The sequence below is a fragment of the Humulus lupulus genome, chromosome 2 (genome assembly GCF_963169125.1).
Source record: "Humulus lupulus chromosome 2, drHumLupu1.1, whole genome shotgun sequence".
Lineage (NCBI taxonomy): Eukaryota > Viridiplantae > Streptophyta > Magnoliopsida > Rosales > Cannabaceae > Humulus > Humulus lupulus.
In genome coordinates, this window is record NC_084794.1 from 56,638,504 (window position 1) to 56,650,159 (window position 11,656).

At 34.7% G+C, this 11,656-nt stretch overlaps 1 long non-coding RNA gene across 1 annotated transcript; it reads left to right on the forward strand.

Annotated features, from left to right (window-relative positions):
* Window positions 1-9,338: 9,338 nt before the first annotated feature.
* Window positions 9,339-10,597, forward strand: LOC133816045 (uncharacterized). Its single transcript, XR_009884978.1, has 3 exons — window positions 9,339-9,400; window positions 9,498-9,590; window positions 10,311-10,597. It is a non-coding gene; the product is annotated as an uncharacterized LOC133816045 (long non-coding RNA).
* Window positions 10,598-11,656: the final 1,059 nt, after the last annotated feature.

Genomic DNA, 11,656 nt, shown 5'->3' on the forward strand with positions numbered 1-11,656 from the left:
GAATAATTCGCTACAGTATTCGCAACATCAGCAGATTCAATACTACAGCTGGTGTGGCCCATGGTACCTTCCTCTCGACCCTATGCAACACTTATGAGGTACCAGTCTACCCAAGCGATCTAGTCCAGAGGCCAATGGGGGCAATCAATCAGACTATGTTTACGGCTTTCCCTTCGGCTTCTCTTACGCCACCTGCCTCTAGCCAGCAAAACAAGCGTAGCCGGGCTGATGAACCAGTGGACATTGATCCAGCTGAAGGGGAGGAAGCAGATGAAGCAGGTCCCAGTAACCCACCTTCGAATTTGGAAATTGGTGGACCGATTGATGAGCACACGCAGCGCACGCATGCTCGATTGGATTACCTTATTCAGCAAAATCAATACTTAATCCAATCGCATCATGCGCAAAATCAGCACTATAATGACTTCATGGTGCAACAAAATGAGTATGGGCGGGTTCACATTGAGGAGTTGAATGCTTTAGTAACAAGGTGGACTATGAGCTCTGCTGATGAGAATTACTTCACTCCTCCGCCACAGTACTCTCCATACCAGTGGCCGCCTCCACCACCTCCTCCGCCATACTAATGTGGCGTCAGGTAAGTTCTCTTCCCTTGTCCTTTTCTTTATCACATTGGGGAAAATGTGCATCTTAAGTTTGGGGGGGAGCTTATTTTGTTTTATTTTTGTTTTGTGCGTTGTTTAGTTTAGTTTTTAGTCTGTTGCGTTATTTTCTGTGTTGTTTAGTGTAATTGTTAAACCATCATTCGTGTTTGTTGTTGCTTTGTCTTTGCTCGTGAAAAGGAAATTGAATTCAACTGTGTGCTTGGTTCAATTGTTTTAGAGTTTAATTTAAAAGTTTTGTGGGAAATTTTTAATATGTTTTGAAAATGCAACATTTTGGATTTTATTATATGTGTTTGACTAGGGTTGGTGGAATGACAATTTGAATTTGATAGAACTTGCATTATTTGGCCTTTGAGGCGAAATCCTTGATGACATGTGTTTAGAAAAGTGATTTAGGCAATTTTATTGGATCGATTGTGCCTTTCAAGCCAACCTTGATTTAATTATCCTTAGTTACCCTTTTTGAGCCTTAAACTTGGTTTTTGTTCTTGATTATACTATTTGAGCCTAAATTTCCTAACTTCATTATTTTTTTTTCCTTTTCCTTTGTTATCATAAGCATATAATTTGTGGGAAGGAAGAACGAAAAATATTGAGGTATTGGTATGATTTGAATGTATTATGATTGTACAAAAAGAAGAGAGAGAGAAGTTTTTAGATTATGAAAAAAAAAAATCAATTTGTCACACTCCTTGATTATATTTATATAGAAAATATTAAGTTTGGGGGAGTGTGATTTGAAAGAAATGATATGAAAAGAAAAGAGGAAAATGATGAAAGTGTTGTAATCTCTCTCTCCAATTGTAAAAAAGGGTGATTTTTGGTGTGGTGAAGAGAAATTTGGCTGGTTTCAAGGTTTTTATGCTTATGGTAACGACTGACCCTAAATGACAATTTCATCTACCCTTGCCCAAGCCTAACGCTATAACCTGTGAAAGTCATTTTGATTTCAAAACACGTGTTATTGACATTAGTGGAGAAGGTCAAGTAATGCAAGCATATTGAAGAATTGGTTTGTGGAATTGTCTGGAATGAGTTGAGCACATATGATAGAGTCCAATTGTTGTAATCATTTTCATCATATATTATTGATTTCCCTAATTGAACTTTACAAATTGGACTTTAAGGCAATTGAGCTGAAATTCTGGTTATAAATATTGCAATTGAGATTTCATGAGTTTTGGCAGAGCAGTGTAGATGGTAATGATGGTTTAGCTTGTTCATTTTGTGTTTGTTTCTTTTTGTTAGTTTAACTTGGTCTTTACTCGAGGGCAAGTAAAGGTTAAGTTTGGGGGAGTTTGTTGAGTCTAGTTTTTATCATGTTTTGGTGATGTTTTTAGTAGTCTTTTATTTCGTTTTTCTTTCATTTAGTGCGGGTTTATGCTGTTTTTGTCTGTCTTTGTGAATATCAGGAAGAATTGAGCACGTGGAAGAAATGTCATTGAAAGGGAAGAAATAACCAAGTTTTTCATCATATTTCGAGAAAGAATGGTTCTCAACATAATTTGGAAGTGTTGGTGAATTTTTGGGATGAAAACTTGAAGAATTGAGAAATCCGTTAAGAGCCACGGCATGAGCAAAGTGGAGCCGCGTCTAGGTGGGAAACAGAACCAATGTTTTTAAGGAAATCCTCGGGCCGCGACATGGCTAGAGAGGGCCACGGCATTGAAGGGCATCAACCCAGATTTTGTCGACGCGGGCCGCGGCATGGTTGACTAATGCCGCGGCATGGAGAGGATCTTTTGCCCAGGAAATTGGACACGGGCCGCGGCATAGTGTTTGGAGAGCCGCGGCCCGCCTCTTTAAAATTTGAGTCCTAGGTTTTAATATGGCGAAAAAGAGAAGAGAAACAGACGTACGGATTGGGGATGAAAGCTGATTTTGGAAGGCTGAAGCTTAGAGTATTTTCACATGTTTTTCTTCTTCTTCCTGATGTTATCTTTAATTTTTGTTGTGATTGGCATTATGATTATAAACTAATTTTCTGTTTAGGATGTTTAATTGAATCACTTGAATCCCTGTTATGAATTAATGCAATTTCAATTTTCTTCTTCTTCAATCTTCTTCAATTCCATATAACCTGTTCTTATAGATTGATTATTGATTGGCCATCTATAGTCATATACATATGTTTTTAAGTCAAAATCTGAGAAGTGAGATTTAAATCTACTGTGGTTATATTGGACATAATTCTAATTTAGAACGAAAGTATCTGAATTAATTGTGTAACTGTTATTAAGTTGTCGAGATTAATGCTACCTTTGTGGTTCAATTTACCATAGAAATATAGGAAATTGTCACTTATGTTGAGTTTATAATTCATAGTATGATTATAGGCTGTTGTATCAACTTGTTAATTGAATTAGGTAAAAAGAAGAAGAATTCACACTTTGCATTAGGGAATAATAGGGAGGATAGTTGATGAGATTAAATATCCTAATTGTTTCTTCAGTGATTAAATTAAAAGTTTTACTATTAGTTATTATTCCATTTAATTTTCAATTATTGTTTCTGCACTTTATAGTTTCTTTTGTTGTATTTACAAAAATCAAGAATTTTAATTCATCAAATAGAACAAGAAATTAATTGACTGGTAATTGATAACTCAGTCCTTGAGGACGATACTTGGTTTTACCATTTTATTACGAATTGCGACTGTGTGCACTTGCATAGCAAAAATATCGCAACAGCTTTCTTCTTATTCTCTTGTTCTATTTACTTGTAACTTTTGTTTAGAGTTGTAATCTTCCTTTCTTTTGTTGCAAACACCTTTACTTTATTTGTAATCTTTTGCTTAGAGTTGTATTCTCACTATTCTCCTCTTCATCATCATCTTCTTCCTTTTCTTTGTTTATTGTAACTTTCAGTTATAGAGTTGTAACTTTATTTCATCAATAATTATTTATTTGTAATATTATTGCAAAGAGTTGTATTATCTTACCATTTCCATTGAGGCAAATACTATTTTTCCTAACATTCAAAAGCTTATCCCTTTGTTTGTTTCAATGGAAGGTGAGACCATCAAGATAATGAATCAAGACCTAGTGAGGTTGGATAGGTTTGATGGGTCCAATTTCACTAGGTGGAAAGACAAGGTGAGATTCATTTTGACCACTCTCAAAATCGCCTACATTCTAGAATCCACTCTAGAACCTCTCCCAACGCCATCCGACAACAACACTCCCAAGGAGGTGGAGAAAAGAAGGAAGAGGGAGGAGGAAAATCTCTTTTGTAGGGGTCATATCCTCAATGCCCTTTCCAATAGGCTCTATGACCTCTACACCGAGACCAAATTGGCCAAGGAGATATGGGATGCACTTGAGAAAAAGTTCAAGGCGGAAGAGGAAGGTACCAAAAAGTTTTTGATATCTCAATACTTTGATTTCAAATTTTTTGGTGATAAACCTATTCTTCCTCAAATTCATGAATTGCAAATAATTGTTAACAAATTGAAAGTATTAAAGATTGAGCTTCCCGAGGCCTTTCAAGTTGGTGCTATAGTGGCTAAATTATCACCAACTTGGAAGAGCTATAGGAAAAGAATCCTTAATAAAAATGAGGATTATTCTTTGGAGGAAATCCAAAAACATATTCGAATCGAGGAGGAATCGATATGTAGAGATAAACTTGTGGAGGGGTCTAATGGAGAGACTTCCAAAGAAAATGCGGTGTCACAACCAAAACATCCCAAAAACAAAGGGAAAAAGGGTAACGAGAAACCTTTGGGTCCAAAAACCAACCCAAACAAGTTAAAGGGCGAGAAAGGTCCTTGCTTTGTGTGTGGGAAAAAGGGTCACTATATTAGAGAGTGTAGGCATAGAAAAGACCAACAAGGACCTAAGGTGAACGCAACTCAAGAGGAACATAGTTGCTACCCTTAGTGAGGTGAATGCGGTCCAAGGCAAGGTGAAAGGGTGGTTGTATGATACATGTGCCATCGTCCATGTCACCTACAACTAATCATTGTTCAAGACCTTTGAAGAGTCAAAGGGCAACCATGAGATTGAAATGGGCAATGAGGGAAAATCCAAGGTACTTGGCAAAGGTACTATTGAAGTCTTTTTCACCTCCGGCAAGAAAGTTACATTAGTGAATGTACTTTATGTTCCCGAAATGAGTAAAAACTTGGTAAGTGGTGATTTTCTTGGCAAGCCCGGCATTAAAGCCATTTTTGAGTATGGTAAACTTATACTTACCAAATCAAATGTATTTTTTGGAAAGGGGTACTCTTGTGCCTGCTGGGCCCGCGGCCCTTGATTTGCTTGGCAAGCCCAGCCCTGACTTGATGAAGCAGGTGGGGCTCTTTGTGCCTGTTGGGCGCTGCGACCTTTGCTTCAGGAAGTTCTGGGGGCCATGGCCCAAGGTGTTAGGGCCACAGCCCTTGCCCAGTCTTCACCCCGTTTGCATGTTTTGACCCCGAGAACATAGTTTTAAGCCTCGGGATCACTCCTACTACTTGGATTAGTTTGGATTGATGCCCCAGAGGCTAGATATTGGTTTGGAAACCTATGTTGATCATTTTATTGATGGTATCCTATAATGTGTTATGATTAGGTAACCGCTAAAGGACTAGAAGCTAAACCGTTCTCAAGGGTCGTTCTTTTATTCATTCTAGCTCGAATCAGAGGTAAGAAAACTGCACCCCATGTGTGACATGCATGGTTATTCTTGAGGCATGTTGATTTTGTAAATGTGGACATGAATTGGTTATTGAATGCCTAGCAAATCTTGCTCACTTGTGCATAGTACTGACTCATTAGTCAGATTTGGCAAAGGTGTCAGTATCAACTGTGAAGCTGTGACTCATTAGTTAGGTTCGGCAGTGGTACTGGGGACTGGTCACATAGTGTTGACTCATTAGTCAGGACGGCTTTAGCGTGTTCAACGCAAGCTAATAAAGATTAGATCTAATCGATATCTGCATTGGATGACTCAAAGAGGATTAATGCCGAACCCACCTCAAGTTCGATGAATATTATAAGCGCTTGTGTGACTTACCCATTAGTCACTCATTTGTTAAGTTAGAGACTTACCTAACAGTCTCTCGTCTGTTTAAGGCTAGTGGCTTACCTAGCAGCCACTCTTCTGCTTAAATTAGTGACTTGCTTGTCAGTCATTCAGTATGGTTTTCTAGAACCTCAAGTGATATTCACTCATCTGTTTAAGAGTTATAAGCTCTGTGTGGTTATAATGATAATCATTTGATATTGTTTATATCCAATGCTGTGTTTTCTTGCTGGGCTTTGGCTCATGGGTGCTATGTGGTGTAGGTAAAGGGAAAGAAAAGCTCACCCAGCCTTGAGTGGAGAGCTTAGGTGGTGATGTGTACATATGCGGCCGCTTGACCACCACGGCCAAGGAGTTCTCAGAGGAACTAGGGGGTTTACCCTATTTTTTCCGCTTAGGTCGGCGTGATTGTAATTTTGGAACAGTAATGACCTTTTTGAGTTGTAAATAACTTGTAAATGTTCTTGTGGGCCCATGAACAGTTTTATGTATTAAATAAAACATATCCTTTCCTCTTTATTGATTTTCACCTTAGCCTGTTAATAACACTTAGAACACGTTTTTAACCAAAGGACTCGGGTTCACCGTAACGGTTCTGAGGTAACCAGGGCGTTAAAACTTGGTATCAAAGCATGCCAAGGTTAGGGTTCCTGTAAACTGGCTGGGCATGTACACACATCACTGAAGTCAAGCTCAACTCATGGTTTGGTAACTATTTATGTAGTTATATGTATAACTGCTTAAATGTGGTATATGTGCTTTACCTGTATGCATGAGACCCCTTGTTAAACCTATGCCCTGAAATATTATATCCTCAGCAACTGTGTGCTAATTAGTACTGAAATTGCTAGAACATACTCATCAGTATTGTTGATTATGAATTATTATGTGATACATGCTGAGTGCTGAATGCTATAAACATGTATCTGCCTGTACATATTGTATGACTGTGGAATATGATAATTGTCTGCTTGTTCTTGGACCGTAAGGTGACAATAGGTTTAGTTATTACTACCTGACTGGCCGTATTGATCAATGTTTCAGCAAGGTATCATATAAGAATGAACCCAGGGCAGACAGATACTTCAGCTGGCCAAAGTGATCAGGGCCAGAATAACAATAACAGCCAGGGTCAGGAAATGACCAGTCTCAGATTCCACAGCCAGCTCCCATTACAAGAAAAAATGCTTTTAATAACACCAAAAATGTGTTATCAAAACCTACGATAACTCTTTCTGATGTGTTAAGACAGACTGTGTTATCGTAGGTCAGGGTACTTTACATAACACTTAATCAGTGTTCTACAGATGTGTTATTGTACTGTCAACGATAACACAATTTCTTTGTTATTTTAATATATAGATAAGTGTTGAATTATGTTATTTATAGTCGATACTATAACACTTTTTTTGTGTTATACTACACTTTAGTATAAAACTTTTTTTGTGTTATACTACACTTTACTATAACACTTTTTTTGTGTTATACTACACTTTAGTATAACACATTATTTGTGTTATATAATGAAGTTTCCATAACATAATTCTTTGCATAAAAAGTGTTATTGTAATATATATTATAACTTAATTTTCGTATTATTGTTATATTTAGATATATTTAAATTTTCATTATATATTTTATTTATATTACACTAATTTATTCTATTATATTTTAATTTTTTTATATAATTAAAATTAGCTTTCTAATATATACTAGCATCATCAAATGAACTTGATTTTCAAATAACAAAAAGTAAGAACATTCTACATTGAATTAACAATCCACAATTTAGTTTAAAACATGCAACACTGTCATTAACAACAAAATATTCTTTAAGTATTCAAGGAGTCTAAAAGTTACTACTTTCAACACAAAGAAATAAACAAAGTTACTACTTTCAAGGAGTCTTAAGTATCCTTTTATACTTCGCTTGTCATATCTGTAAAATAAACAAAGAAATATTTTATTGTTATTATCTAGCATCACAAATTACTTCTAGAAAAATGCTATGGAAATTATATCCAACAAAGGACACCACATACAAAATAATAGATTCACAACTACACCAAAGCAAACAAAGAAACCAAACACTAAATTATAAGACATTAGTTATTTTTTGAGTATGAAAATGTACCTCTTGGAATAACTTTTTTAGAAGGCCTTGCAACTGTGGAACCAACTGCTTCTTGTATTGTAAGCATTGCATGATTAGGACGAAATAAGTAAGACTCTGGTACAATAGCAACATCAACCCATACTCGCATAAAATCTGGTCCAAGAGGCTTTCCATGTACAGTTATATTTGGATCACTAGAACCCCAACGACCTTCAGCAACAATTGCATCTGCCCAGTCAAGCAAGTAGCAAGCATTCTTCCCTTCTGTAAAGTTATGTCTTTTTTCTAGTGCAATACTCTACCAAATTTATTTTAAAGACAATATATTAGTTTCTGTAATTGTTCTTCTAAAATGAAAATTTAAAACAATAACAACTTTTATAATTTACCTTAGGGGACTGAAAGTTGATGTCTTAGATTGTGACATTTGTTGCATGGACAAAGAATCTTGGCTGGAAATCCAAGATTCGTCATGGCTGTCTCAACAAACTCTCTAGCTTTTTGCTCATATTCCACCGTTACTCTACAATTTTAGAGCATACGTCAATAATCAAGCACTAACACTTAAACTTATATCCAAAATAAACTATATGATTTTGGTTACTAACCTGTTAAGATGGATCCAACTTTTATCCATCTCCAATGAATTTGTATTTGATGTTGTTCTCTTACTAAAATCTTGTTTTTTGTCTAGGTTTAACAACTGTTAGACAAGACAATCACATTATTTGCGGTTGTAATATCAGGGTCATGACAAGGTCATTCACACACATGCTTTTAAAAGAAAACATGCCTTGGTTGAATTTCAGTATATTTGGGTTATTGAAGTTTAAAGCTTTATTGAATTTCATTCAGGGGCAGAGTTGCTTGTTCAGAGTTAAATGATCACTTTTGCTGAAGATTCTAGAGTGGAGTTAATTAATTAATTCCAATTTACAAATTTGTTCTAGTTCCCTGTAGAGTGTTTGGGATTTCTTTATGGTCTCGTACCTTTTCTGATTGTTAATGGATATAAATTTATAATTGATTCCAGATTTGTGGTTTATAGATCATTATTAGTTCTCAGTTTGATTATATAACCGTGTATGGTGAGTTGTGTTCAGAATAAGTGGTAAACATTTCTAGAAGAACCGGGTTATTTTAGATTTAGAGAGAGAATTAAGATAGAAAATAAAATAGAACTTTAGAGAGAAATAGAATAATAACAGAGAAGGTGAACATTTAAAGAGAATCAACAGAGGAAGAATTCAACAATTCATTCATTTCTTACTAGTGTCAAAAACAGTGTCAAGAACTTGAAATGGGTGGCTATCTTCAACAATAAGTACTTTAGGGCCTTTACTTTGTCAATGTTCTTTTTCTTTTTTGATTGGCATTTGTGGTCTTTATATGTAATAGTCGCATATCTTATTAGATGTTTTAGAATGCAGTGCCTATTAATGACTTTCTAGGATATAATATAGGTGATACTTCATCATCTCTAGTTATTACAACTTTAAAGAAAAAATAGGTATTCTTAAATTAACATTCTATAAAGTCACTAATAAGCTAATGTTGTTCTATAGAAACAATTATACTGTGATGATTTCAGGATTATGTTGGGAACAAGCGGTTGGAGTTATCTGGTCAGCTTATTTCCCTACTTTTTGAGGTAAACATATATTTTCCCATCTAATGCTTTGCATTGTATAATAACTAGATCTTTAACTTTTTAAATTTTGTTTGGGTGTTTTTTTTTAATATTGTAGGATTTGTTCAAGACAATGATTAGTGAGGTTAAGAAGACTGTGGATGCTATTTTAACAAAGCCCAGCAGGTCTAGTCGTTTTGACTTTTCTCAGGTAAGCTCTGCTAATTACTAATTTTTTTTAACAGAAATGTGATGAGAAATATTTTTATCACTAATGTTTACTTAGCTCTCCAAAGTTTCTATTAGGAGGTTGGAGGATATTGGAACCAAAATGATTAACTTATAATTTATTTCTTTTTGGGTACAGATAAAAACACTGAATTTTTTTCCATTAATTTGATGGTTTCAAGTGAATATTTGTTATCTAATTCTTATCTAGGGTGCATGTGAAGTGGACAACTTAAAATTTGATTGACTTGACTAGGTTTTCTTTACTACTGGAAAAAGAAATAGATCTTTGATGCGTGTATGATTACACAGGAAAAAAACTATTGTTTGGTACTGTCCTAAGCATTTTTAGACTAGGCTTCATTTCATTCTAGTCTAGCTTGTATCCAAATTATTAGATTCATATTCAACAGATGTATTCAATTTTTCTGCAGACTGATTTTAATTTTAGCGACAAGTATGATAGGCTCAAATTGATATCAAACAATAGGATTAAATAAATAGAGAGAATTCAGGGGGACTGTATTTTTGAATAAGGAAATATAGAAAAACCTAGGTATGCAAGACCAAGTTCTCTCTAAGTGCAAGAATTTTACTACAGAAAACAGATTGCAAATATGAAATTTTGATGGAATGTAATTCGGTTCTTCTTTGTGTTATTTGAAAATCGTGTATCATTTCTTTTGTTTTTATGCTAATGCAGTGGATAGTGAGAGATAGCATAACAATGGGACTTGAGAGGAGCCTTTCTACTGGGAATTGGGATGTTAAGCGATTTAAGATGAGCCGGAAAGGCATGACACAGGTTGTATACTTCCCATAATTTTAATATTTTTTCCTGTATATATGTTCTTTCAGCCAATTTTAGTTTATCCAATTTTCCTGCATACTTGCACAATGTAAAACTACTTGAATCCCTGGTTTCATTACTCAAATCGTTTAAAATACCTTCTGGTTCGAAATAGCATTTTGTACTAGTCTGATTGTTTCTTTTCATCGAGTATTTAGGAGTACTGAAATATGTTTCTGCCATGATTAATAAGTACTGTTTCATGGGTCATAAACATTAAAACTTTGGCTGTTAATCAGGGCAAGCAACATGGGGAGGAGGCATTATTCTTGAATATATTAGTAGCTGGCTTCCATGCCATTATATGTTAAATTAATGGCTGATTGTACATGCATAAGAATTTACATAATTGTTAATAATGGAATCCAATATTCCATATGTAAAAATCTTGATTTTGTAAGAAAATGGTTAGGAGCTGACTTCTAGTGGGTTAAACGAGTTATGGGTCAAACTAATTATGAATTTTCTTGTATTTTATCTTGCATTTTAGGATGTATAGATGTCCATAATGTGTAAAAACGTGCAAGAAGGTTTTGAATTGACCAAGCGATAGCCTTTGCAAAATTTGTGTGTAGTCTGGGAAAAGCATTTAAAAAATGAGGTAAATGGCTGATTTTGGACAATTATTTCGGTGGAAAAATCATTGCATTTTTGGATGATTTTTGGAGAATACATTATTTTAATATTTAAGAATCAAATGGCCAAATTTCAAAGGAGAATTTTAAAAGAGCTGTGAGTTATGAATTTTCAAAAAATTTGATAAAAATTTATGAGAATTTACCATAGTTTCTGGATAGCCAACTTTGAGTATCCGTTTTACCAAGTAAAAATGCCTAAAATGATTTTATTTTTGGTGTGAGTGTTTTTTACACAGCCTATTATGGTCATAAAAAAATTTGGACCAAATTAATAAACCAAATAGATTTTATAAAGTCTCAAAATTTGTTAAAAAGATTGACCTATTCCTAGATAGCCTTAAAGTAAGATTTTTGAAAATAAATGTCACTAAGTAAAAATAATTATGTTTGTGTAAAATTTTACAAGAAACTGCTTGATATAGCCAAGGTTAATTCTGTGAAGTTTGAGAATTTTTGGAGATGTAGTTTTCCAATTATAATTTTCAAACTAATCCAGTTATAACTTAGGACTTATAAAGTTTATACTTAGAGAAACATATGAGGACTTTTCTAAGTATTTAA